This window comes from Ambystoma mexicanum, chromosome 1p, assembly GCF_040938575.1.
Source record: "Ambystoma mexicanum isolate Mex_15411 chromosome 1p, UKY_AmexF1_1, whole genome shotgun sequence".
NCBI lineage: Eukaryota > Metazoa > Chordata > Amphibia > Caudata > Ambystomatidae > Ambystoma > Ambystoma mexicanum.
The window spans coordinates 1,474,754,151-1,474,772,369 of NC_090921.1; the positions used below are offsets into that span (position 1 = coordinate 1,474,754,151).

Consider the following 18,219-nt stretch of genomic DNA (forward strand, 5'->3'; position numbering starts at 1 on the left):
GGCCACTTTGTCAATTTGGGAAATATTTCTGCAGAAGCATGAGATTGATGCAGAATTCCCACCCACAGCTTTAGATTTACTATGACTAGTTTCCTGTTTTGTTGGAAGCAGCAGTCCATAAATGGTCACAGGTCAGTTCTGCTGTGGGAAATGGCCAATGAGATGCATTTAACCTTCTTTGTCCCAGTTCTACTTAAATGTGATGCAGGCTACAAGTCAGTTTGAAGATAATTATCATATTCGTGAATTTCCTTCAGATCACATGTAGTTTTTCTTTAGGTTGTTGTGAGGATAAGGGTTTTATGTGTGAATGAGTTAGGCATTTTTTTTCCAAGGGAAGAAAAAATCCCCCTGCAACTGGCCTCCCTCTTATGCTCCAGTTAGAAATATGCATCTCAGCTGGCCGGTTAGCTCAGTTGGTTAGAGCGTGGTGCTAATAACGCCAAGGTCACGGGTTCGATCCCCGTATTGGCCACTTTGTCATTTTGGGAAATATTTCTGCAGAAGGATGAGATTGATGCAGAATTGGCACTCACAGCTTTAGAGTTTCTAACACAAGATTGCTGTTTTGTTGGAAGCAGCTGTGCATACATAGTCACGGGTCAGTACTACTGCGGACATAACCAATGTTGTTGTGAGGATAAGGGTTGTATTTGTGAATGAGTTAGGCATTTTCTTTCAACGGAAGAAAACTCCCCCCTGCAACTGGCCTCCCTCCTATGCTCCAGTCAGAAGGCATACTTTTTCTGACTGAGCATGGTGCTAATCACGCCAAGTTAGCAAATTTGATCCCAGTATTGGCCACTTTGTCAATTTGGGAAATATTTCTGCAGAAGCATGAGTTTGATGCAGAATTCCCACCCACAGCTTTAGATTTACTATGACAAGTTTGCTGTTTTGTTGGAAGCAGCAGTCCATAAATGGTCACAGGTCAGTACTGCTGTGGGAAATGACCAATTAGATGCATTTAACCTTCTTTGTCCCAGTTCTACTTAAATGTGATGCAGGCTACAAGTCAGTTTGAAGATAATTGTCATATTCGTGAATTTCCTTCAGATCACATGTAGTTTTTCTTTAGGTTGTTGTGAGGATAAGGGTTTTATGTGTGAATGAGTTAGGTATTATTTTTTTCCAAGGGAAGAAAAAGTCCCCCTGCACCTGGCCTCCCTCTTATGCTCCAGTCAGAAACATGCCTCTCAGCTGGCCGGTTAGCTCAGTTGGTTAGAGCGTGGTGCTAATAACGCCAAGGTCACGGGTTCGATCCCCGTATTGGCCACTTTGTCATTTTGGGAAATATTTCTGCAGAAGGATGAGATTGATGCACAATTGGCACTCACAGCTTTAGAGTTACTAACACAAGATTGCTGTTTTGTTGGAAGCAGCTGTGCATACATAGTCACGGGTCAGTACTGCTGCGGACATAACTAATGTTGTTGTGAGGATAAGGGTTGTATTTGTGAATGAGTTAGGCATTTTCTTTCAAGGGAAGAAAACTCCCCCCTGCAACTGGCCTCCCTCCTATGCTCCAGTCAGAAGGCATACTTTTTCTGACTGAGCATGGTGCTAATCATGCCAAGTTAGCAAATTTGATCCCAGTATTGGCCACTTTGTCAATTTGGGAAATATTTCTGCAGAAGCATGAGATTGATGCAGAATTCCCACCTAGAGCTTTAGATTTACTATGACTAGTTTCCTGTTTTGTTGGAAGCAGCAGTCCATAAATGGTCACAGGTCAGTACTGCTGTGGGAAATGACAAATGAGATGCATTTAACCTTCTTTGTCCCAGTTCTACTTAAATGTGATGCAGGCTACAAGTCAGTTTGAAGATAATTGTCATATTTGTGAATTTCCTTCAGATCACATGTAGTTTTTCTTTAGGTTGTTGTGAGGATAAGGGTTTTATGTGTGAATGAGTTAGGCATTTTTTTTTAAGGGAAAAAGATTCTCAGCTGGCCGGGTAGCTCAGTTGGTTAGAGCGTGGTGCTAATAACGCCAAGGTCACGGGTTCGATCCCCATATTGGCCACTTTGTCATTTTGGGAAATATTTCTGCAGAAGGATGAGATTGATGCAGAATTGGCACTCACAGCTTTAGAGTTACTAACACAAGATTGCTGTTTTGTTGGAAGCAGCTGTGCATACCTAGTCACGGGTCAGTACTGCTGCGGACATAACCAATGTTGTTGTGAGGATAAGGGTTGTATTTGTGAATGAGATAGGCATTTTTTTTCCAAGGGAAGAAAACATCCCCCTACAACTGGCCTCCTGCTTATGCTTGAGTCAGAAACAAAACTCTCAGCTGGCTGTTTAGCTCATTTGGTTAGAGCGTGGTGCTAATGATGGCAAGGTCACGGGTCCCCGTATTGGCCTCCTTGTCATTTTGGGAAATATTTCCTCAGAAGCATGAGATTGATGCAGAATTGGCACTCACAGCTCTAGAGTTACTAACACAAGATTACTGTTTTGTTGGAAGCAGCTGTGCATACATGGTCACGGGTCAGTACTGCTGCGGGACATAACCAATGTTGTTGTGAGGATAAGGGTTGTATTTGTGAATGAGTGAGGCATTTTCTTTCAAGGGAAGAAAACTCCCCCTTGCAACTGGCCTCCCTCCTATGCTCCAGTCAGAAGGCATACTTTTTCTGACTGAGCATGGTGCTAATCACGCCAAGTTAGCGGATTTGATCCCAGTATTGGCCACTTTGTCAATTTGGGAAATATTTCTGCAGAAGCATGAGATTGATGCAGAATTCCCACCCACAGCTTTATATTTACTATGACTAGTTTGCTGTTTTGTTGGAAGCAGCAGTCCATAAATGGTCACAGGTCAGTACTGCTGTGGGAAATGACCAATGAGATGCATTTAACCTTCTTTGTCCCAGTTCTACTTAAATGTGATGCAGGCTACAAGTCAGTTTGAAGATAATTGTCATATTCGTGAATTTCCTTCAGATCACATGTAGTTTTTCTTTAGGTTGTTGTGAGGATAAGGGTTTTATGTGTGAATGAGTTAGGTATTTTTTTTCCAAGGGAAGAAAAAGTCCCCCTGCACCTGGCCTCCCTCTTATGCTCCAGTCAGAAATATGCCTCTTAGCTGGCTGGTTAGCTCAGTTGGTAAAAGCGTGGTGTTAATAACGCCAAGGTCACGGGTTCGATCCCCGTATTGGCCACTTTGTCATTTTGGGAAATATTTCTGCAGAAGGATGAGATTGATGCACAATTGGCACTCACAGCTTTAGAGTTACTAACACAAGATTGCTGTTTTGTTGGAAGCAGCTGTGCATACATAGTCACGGGTCAGTACTGCTGCGGACATAACTAATGTTGTTGTGAGGATAAGGGTTGTATTTGTGAATGAGTTAGGCATTTTCTTTCAAGGGAAGAAAACTCCCCCCTGCAACTGGCCTCCCTCCTATGCTCCAGTCAGAAGGCATACTTTTTCTGACTGAGCATGGTGCTAATCACGCCAAGTTAGCGAATTTGATCCCAGTATTGGCCACTTTGTCAATTTGGGAAATATTTCTGCAGAAGCATGAGATTGATGCAGAATTCCCACCCACAGCTTTAGATTTATTATGACAAGTTTCCTGTTTTGTTGGAAGCAGCAGTCCATAAATGGTCACAGGTCAGTACTGCTGTGGGAAATGGCCAATGAGATGCATTTAACCTTCTTTGTCCCAGTTCTACTTAAATGTGATGCAGGCCACAAGTCAGTTTGAAGATAATTGTAATATTCATGAATTTCCTTCAGATCACATGTAGTTTTTCTTTAGGTTGTTGTGAGGATAAGGGTTTTATGTGTGAATGAGTTAGGCATTTTTTTTCCAAGGGAAGAAAAAATCCCCCTGCAACTGGCCTCCCTCTTATGCTCCAGTTAGAAATATGCATCTCAGCTGGCCGGTTAGCTCAGTTGGTTAGAGAGTGGTGCTAATAATGCCAAGGTCATGGGTTCGATCCCCGTATTGGCCACTTTGTCATTTTGGGAAATATTTCTTCAGAAGGATGAGATTGATGCAGAATTGGCACTCACAGCTTTAGAGTTTCTAACACAAGATTGCTGTTTTGTTGGAAGCAGCTGTGCATACATAGTCACAGGTCAGTACTACTGCGGACATAACCAATGTTGTTGTGAGGATAAGGGTTGTATTTGTGAATGAGTTAGGCATTTTCTTTCAAGGGAAGAAAACTCCCCCCTGCAACTGGCCTCCCTCCTATGCTCCAGTCAGAAGGCATACTTTTTCTGACTGAGCATGGTGCTAATCACGCCAAGTTAGCAAATTTGATCCCAGTATTGGCCACTTTGTCAATTTGGGAAATATTTCTGCAGAAGCATGAGTTTGATGCAGAATTCCCACCCACAGCTTTAGATTTACTATGACAAGTTTGCTGTTTTGTTGGAAGCAGCAGTCCATAAATGGTCACAGGTCAGTACTGCTGTGGGAAATGACCAATGAGATGCATTTAACCTTCTTTGTCCCAGTTCTACTTAAATGTGATGCAGGCTACAAGTCAGTTTGAAGATAATTGTCATATTCATGAATTTCCTTCAGATCACATGTAGTTTTTCTTTAGGTTGTTGTGAGGATAAGGGTTTTATGTGTGAATGAGTTAGGCATTTTTTTTCAAGGGAAAATGACTCTCAGCTGGCCGGTTAGCTCAGTTGGTTAGAGTGTGGTGCTAATAACGCCAAGGTCACGGGTTCAATCCCCGTATTGGCCACTTTGTCATTTTGGGAAATATTTCTGCAGAAGGATGAGATTAATGCAGAATTGGCACTCACAGCTTTAGAGTTACTAACACAAGATTGCTGTTTTGTTGGAAGCAGCTGCGCATACATAGTCACGGGTCAGTACTGCTGCGGACATAACCAATGTTGTTGTGAGGATAAGGGTTGTATTTGTGAATGAGTTAGGCATTTTTTTTCCAAGGGAAGAAAACATCCCCCTACAACTGGCCTCCTGCTTATGCTTGAGTCAGAAACAAAACTCTCAGCTGGCTGTTTAGCTCATTTGGTTAGAGCGTGGTGCTAATAATGGCAAGGTCACGGTCCCCGTATTGGCCTCCTTGTCATTTTGGGAAATATTTCCTCAGAAGCATGAGATTGATGCAGAATTGGCACTCACAGCTCTAGAGTTACTAACACAAGATTGCTGTTTTGTTGGAAGCAGCTGTGCATACATGGTCACGGGTCAGTACTGCTGCGGGACATAACCAATGTTGTTGTGAGGATAAGAGTTGTATTTGTGAATGAGTTAGGCATTTTCTTTCAAGGGAAGAAAACTCCCCCTTGCAACTGGCCTCCCTCCTATGCTCCAGTCAGAAGGCATACTTTTTCTGACTGAGCATGGTGCTAATCACGCCAAGTTAGCGGATTTGATCCCAGTATTGGCCACTTTGTCAATTTGGGAAATATTTCTGCAGAAGCATGAGATTGATGCAGAATTCCCACCCACAGCTTTAGATTTACTATGACTAGTTTGCTGTTTTGTTGGAAGCAGCAGTCCATAAATGGTCACAGGTCAGTACTGCTGTGGGAAATGACCAATGAGATGCATTTAACCTTCTTTGTCCCAGTTCTACTTAAATGTGATGCAGGCTACAAGTCAGTTTGAAGATAATTGTCATATTCGTGAATTTCCTTCAGATCACATGTAGTTTTTCTTTAGGTTGTTGTGAGGATAAGGGTTTTATGTGTGAATGAGTTAGGTATTTTTTTTCCAAGGGAAGAAAAAGTCCCCCTGCACCTGGCCTCCCTCTTATGCTCCAGTCAGAAATATGCCTCTCAGCTGGCCGGTTAGCTCAGTTGGTTAGAGCATGGTGCTAATTTGGCCACTTTGTCATTTTGGGAAATATTTCTGCAGAAGGATGAGATTGATGCACAATTGGCACTCACAGCTTTAGAGTTACTAACACAAGATTGCTGTTTTGTTGGAAGCAGCTGTGCATACATAGTCACGGGTCAGTACTGCTGCGGACATAACTAATGTTGTTGTGAGGATAAGGGTTGTATTTGTGAATGAGTTAGGCATTTTCTTTCAAGGGAAGAAAACTCCCCCCTGCAACTGGCCTCCCTCCTATGCTCCAGTCAGAAGGCATACTTTTTCTGACTGAGCATGGTGCTAATCACGCCAAGTTAGCGAATTTGATCCCAGTATTGGCCACTTTGTCAATTTGGGAAATATTTCTGCAGAAGCATGAGATTGATGAGGAATTCCCACCCACAGCTTTAGATTTACTATGACTAGTTTCCTGTTTTGTTGGAAGCAGCAGTCCATAAATGGTCACAGGTCAGTACTGCTGTGGGAAATGGCCAATGAGATGCATTTAACCTTCTTTGTCCCAGTTCTACTTAAATGTGATGCAGGCTACAAGTCAGTTTGAAGATAATTATCATATTCGTGATTTCCTTCAGATCACATGTAGTTTTTCTTTAGGTTGTTGTGAGGATAAGGGTTTTATGTGTGAATGAGTTAGGCATTTTTTTTTCCAAGGGAAGAAAAAATCCCCCTGCAACTGGCCTCCCTCTTATGCTCCAGTTAGAAATATGCATCTCAGCTGGCCGGTTAGCTCAGTTGGTTAGAGCGTGGTGCTAATAACGCCAAGGTCACGGGTTCGATCCCCGTATTGGCCACTTTGTCATTTTGGGAAATATTTCTGCAGAAGGATGAGATTGATGCAGAATTGGCACTCACAGCTTTAGAGTTTCTAACACAAGATTGCTGTTTTGTTGGAAGCAGCTGTGCATACATAGTCACGGGTCAGTACTGCTGCGGACATAACCAATGTTGTTGTGAGGATAAGGGTTGTATTTGTGAATGAGTTAGGCATTTTCTTTCAAGGGAAGAAAACTCCCCCCTGCAACTGGCCTCCCTCCTATGCTCCAGTCAGAAGGCATACTTTTTCTGACTGAGCATGGTGCTAATCACGCCAAGTTAGCAAATTTGATCCCAGTATTGGCCACTTTGTCAATTTGGGAAATATTTCTGCAGAAGCATGAGTTTGATGCAGAATTCCCACCCACAGCTTTAGATTTACTATGACAAGTTTGCTGTTTTGTTGGAAGCAGCAGTCCATAAATGGTCACAGGTCAGTACTGCTGTGGGAAATGACCAATGAGATGCATTTAACCTTCTTTGTCCCAGTTCTACTTAAATGTGATGCAGGCTACAAGTCAGTTTGAAGATAATTGTCATATTCATGAATTTCCTTCAGATCACATGTAGTTTTTCTTTAGGTTGTTGTGAGGATAAGGGTTTCATGTGTGAATGAGTTAGGCATTTTTTTTCAAGGGAAAAACACTCTCAGCTGGCCGGTTAGCTCGGTTGGTTAGAGCGTGGTGCTAATAACGCCAAGGTCATGGGTTCGATCCCCGTATTGGCCACTTTGTCATTTTGGGAAATATTTCTGCAGAAGGATGAGATTGATGCAGAATTGGCACTCACAGCTTTAGAGTTACTAACACAAGATTGCTGTTTTGTTGGAAGCAGCTGTGCATACATAGTCACGGGTCAGTACTGCTGCGGACATAATCAATGTTGTTGTGAGGATAAGGGTTGTATTTGTGAATGAGTTAGGCATTTTTTTTCCAAGGGAAGAAAACATCCCCCTACAACTGGCCTCCTGCTTATGCTTGAGTCAGAAACAAAACTCTCAGCTGGCTGTTTAGCTCATTTGGTTAGAGTGTGGTGCTAATAATGGCAAGGTCACGGGTCCCCGTATTGGCCTCCTTGTCATTTTGGGAAATATTTCCTCAGAAGCATGAGATTGATGAAGAATTGGCACTCACAGCTCTAGAGTTACTAACACAAGATTGCTGTTTTGTTGGAAGCAGCTGTGCATACATGGTCACGGGTCAGTTCTGCTGCGGGACATAACCAATGTTGTTGTGAGGATAAGGGTTGTATTTGTGAATGAGTTAGGCATTTTCTTTCAAGGGAAGAAAACTCCCCCCTGCAACTGGCCTCCCTCCTATGCTCCAGTCAGAAGGCATACTTTTTCTGACTGAGCATGGTGCTAATCACGCCAAGTTAGCAAATTTGATCCCAGTATTGGCCACTTTGTCAATTTGGGAAATATTTCTGCAGAAGCATGAGTTTGATGCAGAATTCCCACCCACAGCTTTAGATTTACTATGACAAGTTTGCTGTTTTGTTGGAAGCAGCAGTCCATAAATGGTCACAGGTCAGTACTGCTGTGGGAAATGACCAATGAGATGCATTTAACCTTCTTTGTCCCAGTTCTACTTAAATGTGATGCAGGCTACAAGTCAGTTTGAAGATAATTGTCATATTCATGAATTTCCTTCAGATCACATGTAGTTTTTCTTTAGGTTGTTGTGAGGATAAGGGTTTCATGTGTGAATGAGTTAGGCATTTTTTTTCAAGGGAAAAAGACTCTCAGCTGGCCGGTTAGCTCAGTTGGTTAGAGCGTGGTGCTAATAACGCCAAGGTCATGGGTTCGATCCCCGTATTGGCCACTTTGTCATTTTGGGAAATATTTCTGCAGAAGGATGAGATTGATGCAGAATTGGCACTCACAGCTTTAGAGTTACTAACACAAGATTGCTGTTTTGTTGGAAGCAGCTGTGCATACATAGTCACGGGTCAGTACTGCTGCGGACATAACCAATGTTGTTGTGAGGATAAGGGTTGTATTTGTGAATGAGTTAGGCATTTTTTTTCCAAGGGAAGAAAACATCCCCCTACAACTGGCCTCCTGCTTATGCTTGAGTCAGAAACAAAACTCTCAGCTGGCTGTTTAGCTCATTTGGTTAGAGCGTGGTGCTAATAATGGCAAGGTCACGGGTCCCCGTATTGGCCTCCTTGTCATTTTGGGAAATATTTCCTCAGAAGCATGAGATTGATGAAGAATTGGCACTCACAGCTCTAGAGTTACTAACACAAGATTGCTGTTTTGTTGGAAGCAGCTGTGCATACATGGTCACGGGTCAGTTCTGCTGCGGGACATAACCAATGTTGTTGTGAGGATAAGGGTTGTATTTGTGAATGAGTTAGGCATTTTCTTTCAAGGGAAGAAAACTCCCGCCTGCAACTGGCCTCCCTCCTATGCTCCAGTCAGAAGGCATACTTTTTCTGACTGAGCATGGTGCTAATCATGCCAAGTTAGCGGATTTGATCCCAGTATTGGCCACTTTGTCAATTTGGGAAATATTTCTGCAGAAGCATGAGATTGATGCAGAATTCCCACCCACAGCTTTATATTTACTATGACTAGTTTGCTGTTTTGTTGGAAGCAGCAGTCCATAAATGGTCACAGGTCAGTACTGCTGTGGGAAATGACCAATGAGATGCATTTAACCTTCTTTGTCCCAGTTCTACTTAAATGTGATGCAGGCTACAAGTCAGTTTGAAGATAATTGTCATATTCGTGAATTTCCTTCAGATCGCATGTAGTTTTTCTTTAGGTTGTTGTGAGGATAAGGGTTTTATGTGTGAATGAGTTAGGTATTTTTTTTCCAAGGGAAGAAAAAGTCCCCCTGCAACTGGCCTCCCTCTTATGCTCCAGTCAGAAATATGCCTCTCAGCTGGCCGGTTAGCTCAGTTGGTTAGAGCGTAACGCCAAGGTCACGGGTTCGATCCCCGTGTTGGCCACTTTGTCATTTTGGGAAATATTTCTGCAGAAGGATGAGATTGATGCAGAATTGGCACTCACAGCTTTAGAGTTACTAACACAAGATTGCTGTTTTGTTGGAAGCAGCTGTGCATACATAGTCACGGGTCAGTACTGCTGCGGACATAACTAATGTTGTTGTGAGGATAAGGGTTGTATTTGTGAATGAGTTAGGCATTTTCTTTCAAGGGAAGAAAACTCCCCCCTGCAACTGGCCTCCCTCCTATGCTCCAGTCAGAAGGCATACTTTTTCTGACTGAGCATGGTGCTAATCACGCCAAGTTAGCGAATTTGATCCCAGTATTGGCCACTTTGTCAATTTGGGAAATATTTCTGCAGAAGCATGAGATTGATGCAGAATTCCCACCCACAGCTTTAGATTTACTATGACTAGTTTCCTGTTTTGTTGGAAGCAGCAGTCCATAAATGGTCACAGGTCAGTACTGCTGTGGGAAATGACCAATGAGATGCATTTAACCTTCTTTGTCCCAGTTCTACTTAAATGTGATGCAGGCTACAAGTCAGTTTGAAGATAATTGTCATATTCGTGAATTTCCTTCAGATCACATGTAGTTTTTCTTTAGGTTGTTGTGAGGATAAGGGTTTTATGTGTGAATGAGTTAGGCATTTTTTTTCAAGGGAAAAAGACTCTCAGGTGGCTGGTTAGCTCAGTTGGTTAGAGCGTGGTGCTAATAACGCCAAGGTCACGGGTTCGATCCCTGTATTGGCCACTTTGTCATTTTGGGAAATATTTCTGCAGAAGGATGAGATTGATGCAGAATTGGCACTGACAGCTTTAGAGTTACTAACACAAGATTGCTGTTTTGTTGGAAGCAGCTGTGCATACATAGTCACGGGTCAGTACTGCTGCGGACATAACCAATGTTGTTGTGAGGATAAGGGTTGTATTTGTGAATGAGTTAGGCATTTTCTTTCAAGGGAAGAAAACTCCCCCCTGCAACTGGCCTCCCTCCTATGCTCCAGTCAGAAGGCTTACTTTTTCTGACTGAGCATGGTGCTATTCACGCCAAGTTAGCGAATTTGATCCCAGTATTGGCCACTTTGTCAATTTGGGAAATATTTCTGCAGAAGGATGAGATTGATGCAGAATTGGCACTCACAGCTTTAGAGTTACTAACACAAGATTGCTGTTTTGTTGGAAGCAGCTCTGCATACATAGTCACGGGTCAGTACTACTGCGGACATAACCAATGTTGTTGTGAGGATAAGTGTTGTATTTGTGAATGAGTTAGGCATTGTCTTTCAAGGGAAGAAAACTCCCCCCTGCAACTGGCCTCCCTCCTATGCTCCAGTCAGAAGGCATACTTTTTCTGACTGAGCATGGTGCTAATCACGCCAAGTTAGCGAATTTGATCCCAGTATTGGCCACTTTGTCAATTTGGGAAATATTTCTGCAGAAGCATGAGATTGATGCAGAATTCCCACCCACAGCTTTAGATTTACTATGACAAGTTTGCTGTTTTGTTGGAAGCAGCAGTCCATAAATGGTCACAGGTCAGTACTGCTGTGGGAAATGACCAATGAGATGCATTTAACCTTCTTTGTCCCAGTTCTACTTAAATGTGATGCAGGCTACAAGTCAGTTTGAAGATAATTGTCATATTCATGAATTTCCTTCAGATCACATGTAGTTTTTCTTTAGGTTGTTGTGAGGATAAGGGTTTTATGTGTGAATGAGTTAGGCATTTTTTTTCCAAGGGAAGAAAAAATCCCCCTGCAACTGGCCTCCCTCTTATGGTCCAGTCAGAAACATGCCTCTCAGCTGGCCGGTTAGCTCCGTGGTTAGAGCGTGGTGCTAATAACGCCAAGGTCACGGGTTCGATCCCCGTATTGGCCACTCTGTCATTTTGGGAAATATTTCTGCAGAAGGATGAGATTGATGCAGAATTGGCACTCACAGCTTTAGAGTTACTAACACAAGATTGCTGTTTTGTTGGAAGCAGCTGTGCATACATAGTCACGGGTCAGTACTGCTGCGGACATAACCAATGTTGTTGTGAGGATAAGGGTTGTATTTGTGAATGAGTTAGGCATTTTCTTTCAAGGAAAGAAAACTCCCCCCTGCAACTGGCCTCCCTCCTATGCTCCAGTCAGAAGCATACTTTTTCTGACTGAGCATGGTGCTAATCACGCCAAGTTAGCGAATTTGATCCCAGTATTGGCCACTTTGTCAATTTGGGAAAAATGTCTGCAGAAGCATTAGATTGATGCAGAATTCCCACCCACAGCTTTAGATTTACTATGACAAGTTTGCTGTTTTGTTGGAAGCAGCAGTCCATAAATGGTCACAGGTCAGTACTGCTGTGGGAAATGACCAATGAGATGCATTTAACCTTCTTTGTCGCAGTACTACTTAAATGTGATGCAGGCCACAAGTCAGTTTGAAGATAATTGTAATATTCATGAATTTCCTTCAGATCACATGGAGTTTTTCTTTAGGTTGTTGTGAGGATAAGGGTTGTCTGTGTGAATGAGTTAGGCATTTTTTTCCAAGGGGAAAATAGACTCTCAGCTGGCCGGTTAGCTCAGTTGGTTAGAGCGTGGTGCTAATAACGCCAAGGTCACGGGTTCGATCCCCGTATTGGCCACTTTGTCATTTTGGGAAATATTTCTGCAGAAGGATGAGATTGATGCAGAATTGGCACTCACAGCTTTAGAGTTACTAACACAAGATTGCTGTTTTGTTGGAAGCAGCTGTGCATACATAGTCACGGGTCAGTACTGCTGCGGACATAACCAATGTTGTTGTGAGGATAAGGGTTGTATTTGTGAATGAGTTAGGCATTTTCTTAAATGTGATGCAGGATACAAGTCAGTTTGAAGATAATTGTCATATTCATGAATTTCCTTCAGATCACATGTAGTTTTTCTTTAGGTTGTTGTGAGGATAAGGGTTTTATGTGTGAATGAGTTAGGCATTTTCTTTCAAAGGAAGAAAACTCCCCCCTGCAACTGGCCTCCCTCCTATGCTCCAGTCAGAAGGCATACTTTTTCTGACTGAGCATGGTGCTAATCAAGCCAAGTTAGCGAATTTGATCCCAGTATTGGCCACTTTGTCAATTTGGGAAATATTTCTGCAGAAGCATGTGATTGATGCAGAATTCCCACCCACAGCTTTAGATTTACTATGACTAGTTTGCTGTTTTGTTGGAAGCAGCAGTCCATAAATGGTCACAGGTCAGTACTGCTGTGGGAAATGACCAATGAGATGCATTTAACCTTCTTTGTCCCAGTTCTACTTAAATGTGATGCAGGCTACAAGTCAGTTTGAAGATAATTGTCATATTCATGAATTTCCTTCAGATCACATGTAGTTTTTCTTTAGGTTGTTGTGAGGATAAGGGTTTTATGTGTGAATGAGTTAGGCATTTTTTTTCCAAGGGAAGAAAAAATCCCCCTGCAACTGGCCTCCCTCTTATGGTCCAGTCAGAAATATGCCTCTCAGCTGGCCGGTTAGCTCAGTTGGTTAGAGTGTGGTGCTAATAACGCCAAGGTCACGGGTTCGATCCCCGTATTGGCCACTTTGTCATTTTGGGAAATATTTCTGCAGAAGGATGAGATTGATGCAGAATTGGCACTCACAGCTTTAGAGTTACTAACACAAGATTGCTGTTTTGTTGGAAGCAGCTGTGCATATATAGTCACGGGTCAGTACTGCTGCGGACATAACCAATGTTGTTGTGAGGATAAGGGTTGTATTTGTGAATGAGTTAGGCATTTTCTTTCAAGGAAAGAAAACTGCCCCCTGCAACTGGCCTCCCTCCTATGCTCCAGTCAGAAACATACTTTTTCTGACTGAGCATGGTGCTAATCACGCCAAGTTAGCGAATTTGATCCCAGTATTGGCCACTTTGTCAATTTGGGAAAAATGTCTGCAGAAGCATTAGATTGATGCAGAATTCCCACCCACAGCTTTAGATTTACTATGACAAGTTTGCTGTTTTGTTGGAAGCAGCAGTCCATAAATGGTCACAGGTCAGTACTGCTGTGGGAAATGACCAATGAGATGCATTTAACCTTCTTTGTCGCAGTACTACTTAAATGTGATGCAGGCCACAAGTCAGTTTGAAGATAATTGTAATATTCATGAATTTCCTTCAGATCACATGGAGTTTTTCTTTAGGTTGTTGTGAGGATAAGGGTTGTCTGTGTGAATGAGTTAGGCATTTTTTTTCCAAGGGAAGAAAAACTCCCCCTGCAACTGGCCTCCCTCTTATGCTCCAGTTAGAAATATGCCTCTCAGCTGGCCGGTCAGCTCAGTTGGTTAGAGCGTGGTGCTAATAACGCCAAGGTCACGGGTTGGCCACTTTGTCATCTTGGGAAATATTTCTGCAGAAGCATGAGATTGATGCAGAATTGGCACTCACAGCTTTAGAGTTACTAACACAAGATTGCTGTTTTGTTGGAAGCAGCTGTGCATACATAGTCACGGGTCAGTACTGCTGCGGACATAACCAATGTTGTTGTGAGGATAAGGGTTGTATTTGTGAATGAGTTAGGCATTTTCTTTCAAGGGAAGAAAACTCCCCCCTGCAACTGGCCTCCCTCCTATGCTCCAGTCAGAAGGCTTACTTTTTCTGACTGAGCATGGTGCTAATCACGCCAAGTTAGCGAATTTGATCCCAGTATTGGCCACTTTGTCAATTTGGGAAATATTTCTGCAGAAGGATGAGATTGATGCAGAATTGGCACTCACAGCTTTAGAGTTACTAACACAAGATTGCTGTTTTGTTGGAAGCAGCTGTGCATACATAGTCACGGGTCAGTACTGCTGCGGACATAACCAATGTTGTTGTGAGGATAAGGGTTGTATTTGTGAATGAGTTAGGCATTTTCTTTCAAAGGAAGAAAACTCCCCCCTGCAACTGGCCTCCCTCCTATGCTCCAGTCAGAAGGCATACTTTTTCTGACTGAGCATGGTTCTAATCAAGCCAAATTAGCGAATTTGATATCAGTATTGGCCACTTTGTCAATTTGGGAAATATTTCTGCAGAAGCATGAGATTGATGCAGAATTCCCACCCACAGCTTTAGATTTACTATGACTAGTTTGCTGTTTTGTTGGAAGCAGCAGTCCATAAATGGTCACAGGTCAGTACTGCTGTGGGAAATGACCAATGAGATGCATTTAACCTTCTTTGTCCCAGTTCTACTTAAATGTGATGCAGGCTACAAGTCAGTTTGAAGATAATTGTCATATTCATGAATTTCCTTCAGATCACATGTAGTTTTTCTTTAGGTTGTTGTGAGGATAAGGGTTTTATGTGTGAATGAGTTAGGCATTTTTTTTCCAAGGGAAGAAAAAATCCCCCTGCAACTGGCCTCCCTCTTATGGTCCAGTCAGAAATATTCCTCTCAGCTGGCCGGTTAGCTCAGTTGGTTAGAGCGTGGTGCTAATAACGCCAAGGTCACGGGTTCGATCCCCGTATTGGCCACTTTGTCATTTTGGGAAATATTTCTGCAGAAGGATGAGATTGATGCAGAATTGGCACTCACAGCTTTAGAGTTACTAACACAAGATTGCTGTTTTGTTGGAAGCAGCTGTGCATACATAGTCACGGGTCAGTACTGCTGCGGACATAACCAATGTTGTTGTGAGGATAAGGGTTGTATTTGTGAATGAGTTAGGCATTTTCTTTCAAGGAAAGAAAACTCCCCCCTGCAACTGGCCTCCCTCCTATGCTCCAGTCAGAAGCATACTTTTTCTGACTGAGCATGGTGCTAATCACGCCAAGTTAGCGAATTTGATCCCAGTATTGGCCACTTTGTCAATTTGGGAAAAATGTCTGCAGAAGCATTAGATTGATGCAGAATTCCCACCCACAGCTTTAGATTTACTATGACTAGTTTCCTGTTTTGTTGGAAGCAGCAGTCCATAAATGGTCACAGGTCAGTACTGCTGTGGGAAATGACCAATGAGATGCATTTAACCTTCTTTGTCCCAGTTCTACTTAAATGTGATGCAGGCTACAAGTCAGTTTGAAGATAATTGTCATATTCGTGAATTTCCTTCAGATCACATGTAGTTTTTCTTTAGGTTGTTGTGAGGATAAGGGTTTTATGTGTGAATGAGTTAGGCATTTTTTTTCAAGGGAAAAAGACTCTCAGCTGGCTGGCTAGCTCAGTTGGTTAGAGCGTGGTGCTAATAACGCCAAGGTCACGGGTTCGATCCCCGTATTGGCCACTTTGTCATTTTGGGAAATATTTCTGCAGAAGGATGAGATTGATGCAGAATTGGCACTCACAGCTTTAGAGTTACTAACACAAGATTGCTGTTTTGTTGGAAGCAGCTGTGCATACATAGTCACGGGTCAGTACTGCTGCGGACATAACCAATGTTGTTGTGAGGATAAGGGTTGTATTTGTGAATGAGTTAGGCATTTTTTTCCAAGGGAAGAAAACATCCCCCTACAACTGGCCTCCTGCTTATGCTTGAGTCAGAAACAAAACTCTCGGCTGGCTGTTTAGCTCATTTGGTTAGAGCGTGGTGCTAATAATGGCAAGGTCACGGGTCCCCGTATTGGCCTCCTTGTCATTTTGGGAAATATTTCCTCAGAAGCATGAGATTGATGCAGAATTGGCACTCACAGCTCTAGAGTTACTAACACAAGATTGCTGTTTTGTTGGAAGCAGCTGTGCATACATGGTCACGGGTCAGTACTGCTGCGGGACATAACCAATGTTATTGTGAGGATAAGGGTTGTATTTGTGAATGAGTTAGGCATTTTCTTTCAAGGGAAGAAAACTCCCCCTTGCAACTGGCCTCCCTCCTATGCTCCAGTCAGAAGGCATACTTTTTCTGACTGAGCATGGTGCTAATCACGCCAAGTTAGCGAATTTGATCCCAGTATTGGCCACTTTGTCAATTTGGGAAATATTTCTGCAGAAGCATGAGATTGATGCAGAATTCCCACCCACAGCTTTAGATTTACTATGACTAGTTTCCTGTTTTGTTGGAAGCAGCAGTCCATAAATGGTCACAGGTCAGTTCTGCTGTGGGAAATGGCCAATGAGATGCATTTAACCTTCTTTGTCCCAGTTCTACTTAAATGTGATGCAGGCTACAAGTCAGTTTGAAGATAATTATCATATTCGTGAATTTCCTTCAGATCACATGTAGTTTTTCTTTAGGTTGTTGTGAGGATAAGGGTTTTATGTGTGAATGAGTTAGGCATTTTTTTTCCAAGGGAAGAAAAAATCCCCCTGCAACTGGCCTCCCTCTTATGCTCCAGTTAGAAATATGCATCTCAGCTGGCCGGTTAGCTCAGTTGGTTAGAGCGTGGTGCTAATAACGCCAAGGTCACGGGTTCGATCCCCGTATTGGCCACTTTGTCATTTTGGGAAATATTTCTGCAGAAGGATGAGATTGATGCAGAATTGGCACTCACAGCTTTAGAGTTTCTAACACAAGATTGCTGTTTTGTTGGAAGCAGCTGTGCATACATAGTCACGGGTCAGTACTACTGCGGACATAACCAATGTTGTTGTGAGGATAAGGGTTGTATTTGTGAATGAGTTAGGCATTTTCTTTCAACGGAAGAAAACTCCCCCCTGCAACTGGCCTCCGTCCTATGCTCCAGTCAGAAGGCATACTTTTTCTGACTGAGCATGGTGCTAATCACGCCAAGTTAGCAAATTTGATCCCAGTATTGGCCACTTTGTCAATTTGGGAAATATTTCTGCAGAAGCATGAGTTTGATGCAGAATTCCCACCCACAGCTTTAGATTTACTATGACAAGTTTGCTGTTTTGTTGGAAGCAGCAGTCCATAAATGGTCACAGGTCAGTACTGCTGTGGGAAATGACCAATGAGATGCATTTAACCTTCTTTGTCCCAGTTCTACTTAAATGTGATGCAGGCTACAAGTCAGTTTGAAGATAATTGTCATATTCGTGAATTTCCTTCAGATCACATGTAGTTTTTCTTTAGGTTGTTGTGAGGATAAGGGTTTTATGTGTGAATGAGTTAGGTATTATTTTTTTCCAAGGGAAGAAAAAGTCCCCCTGCACCTGGCCTCCCTCTTATGCTCCAGTCAGAAACATGCCTCTCAGCTGGCCGGTTAGCTCAGTTGGTTAGAGCGTGGTGCTAATAACGCCAAGGTCACGGGTTCGATCCCCGTATTGGCCACTTTGTCATTTTGGGAAATATTTCTGCAGAAGGATGAGATTGATGCACAATTGGCACTCACAGCTTTAGAGTTACTAACACAAGATTGCTGTTTTGTTGGAAGCAGCTGTGCATACATAGTCACGGGTCAGTACTGCTGCGGACATAACTAATGTTGTTGTGAGGATAAGGGTTGTATTTGTGAATGAGTTAGGCATTTTCTTTCAAGGGAAGAAAACTCCCCCCTGCAACTGGCCTCCCTCCTATGCTCCAGTCAGAAGGCATACTTTTTCTGACTGAGCATGGTGCTAATCATGCCAAGTTAGCAAATTTGATCCCAGTATTGGCCACTTTGTCAATTTGGGAAATATTTCTGCAGAAGCATGAGATTGATGCAGAATTCCCACCTAGAGCTTTAGATTTACTATGACTAGTTTCCTGTTTTGTTGGAAGCAGCAGTCC

The 18,219-nt window shown here is 42.7% G+C and overlaps 15 non-coding genes across 15 annotated transcripts; all 15 read left to right on the forward strand.

The window, feature by feature from the left end:
* Nucleotides 1–401: 401 nt before the first annotated feature.
* On the forward strand, nt 402–475 carry TRNAI-AAU (transfer RNA isoleucine (anticodon AAU)). The gene has a single exon. It is a non-coding gene; the product is annotated as a tRNA-Ile (tRNA).
* A 727-nt stretch (nt 476–1,202) lies between these two features.
* Nucleotides 1,203–1,276, forward strand: TRNAI-AAU (transfer RNA isoleucine (anticodon AAU)). The gene has a single exon. It is a non-coding gene; the product is annotated as a tRNA-Ile (tRNA).
* Nucleotides 1,277–3,096: 1,820 nt separating this feature from the next.
* TRNAI-AAU (transfer RNA isoleucine (anticodon AAU)) lies at nt 3,097–3,170 on the forward strand. The gene has a single exon. It is a non-coding gene; the product is annotated as a tRNA-Ile (tRNA).
* Nucleotides 3,171–4,645: 1,475 nt separating this feature from the next.
* On the forward strand, nt 4,646–4,719 carry TRNAI-AAU (transfer RNA isoleucine (anticodon AAU)). Its single transcript has one exon. It is a non-coding gene; the product is annotated as a tRNA-Ile (tRNA).
* Nucleotides 4,720–6,557: 1,838 nt separating this feature from the next.
* On the forward strand, nt 6,558–6,631 carry TRNAI-AAU (transfer RNA isoleucine (anticodon AAU)). The gene has a single exon. It is a non-coding gene; the product is annotated as a tRNA-Ile (tRNA).
* Nucleotides 6,632–7,307: 676 nt separating this feature from the next.
* TRNAI-AAU (transfer RNA isoleucine (anticodon AAU)) lies at nt 7,308–7,381 on the forward strand. Its single transcript has one exon. It is a non-coding gene; the product is annotated as a tRNA-Ile (tRNA).
* Nucleotides 7,382–8,402: 1,021 nt separating this feature from the next.
* TRNAI-AAU (transfer RNA isoleucine (anticodon AAU)) lies at nt 8,403–8,476 on the forward strand. The gene has a single exon. It is a non-coding gene; the product is annotated as a tRNA-Ile (tRNA).
* Nucleotides 8,477–10,287: 1,811 nt separating this feature from the next.
* TRNAI-AAU (transfer RNA isoleucine (anticodon AAU)) lies at nt 10,288–10,361 on the forward strand. The gene has a single exon. It is a non-coding gene; the product is annotated as a tRNA-Ile (tRNA).
* Nucleotides 10,362–11,415: 1,054 nt separating this feature from the next.
* Nucleotides 11,416–11,488, forward strand: TRNAI-AAU (transfer RNA isoleucine (anticodon AAU)). The gene has a single exon. It is a non-coding gene; the product is annotated as a tRNA-Ile (tRNA).
* Nucleotides 11,489–12,165: 677 nt separating this feature from the next.
* Nucleotides 12,166–12,239, forward strand: TRNAI-AAU (transfer RNA isoleucine (anticodon AAU)). The gene has a single exon. It is a non-coding gene; the product is annotated as a tRNA-Ile (tRNA).
* An 859-nt stretch (nt 12,240–13,098) lies between these two features.
* TRNAI-AAU (transfer RNA isoleucine (anticodon AAU)) lies at nt 13,099–13,172 on the forward strand. The gene has a single exon. It is a non-coding gene; the product is annotated as a tRNA-Ile (tRNA).
* A 1,839-nt stretch (nt 13,173–15,011) lies between these two features.
* TRNAI-AAU (transfer RNA isoleucine (anticodon AAU)) lies at nt 15,012–15,085 on the forward strand. The gene has a single exon. It is a non-coding gene; the product is annotated as a tRNA-Ile (tRNA).
* Nucleotides 15,086–15,760: 675 nt separating this feature from the next.
* On the forward strand, nt 15,761–15,834 carry TRNAI-AAU (transfer RNA isoleucine (anticodon AAU)). Its single transcript has one exon. It is a non-coding gene; the product is annotated as a tRNA-Ile (tRNA).
* Nucleotides 15,835–16,903: 1,069 nt separating this feature from the next.
* TRNAI-AAU (transfer RNA isoleucine (anticodon AAU)) lies at nt 16,904–16,977 on the forward strand. The gene has a single exon. It is a non-coding gene; the product is annotated as a tRNA-Ile (tRNA).
* A 727-nt stretch (nt 16,978–17,704) lies between these two features.
* On the forward strand, nt 17,705–17,778 carry TRNAI-AAU (transfer RNA isoleucine (anticodon AAU)). The gene has a single exon. It is a non-coding gene; the product is annotated as a tRNA-Ile (tRNA).
* Nucleotides 17,779–18,219: the final 441 nt, after the last annotated feature.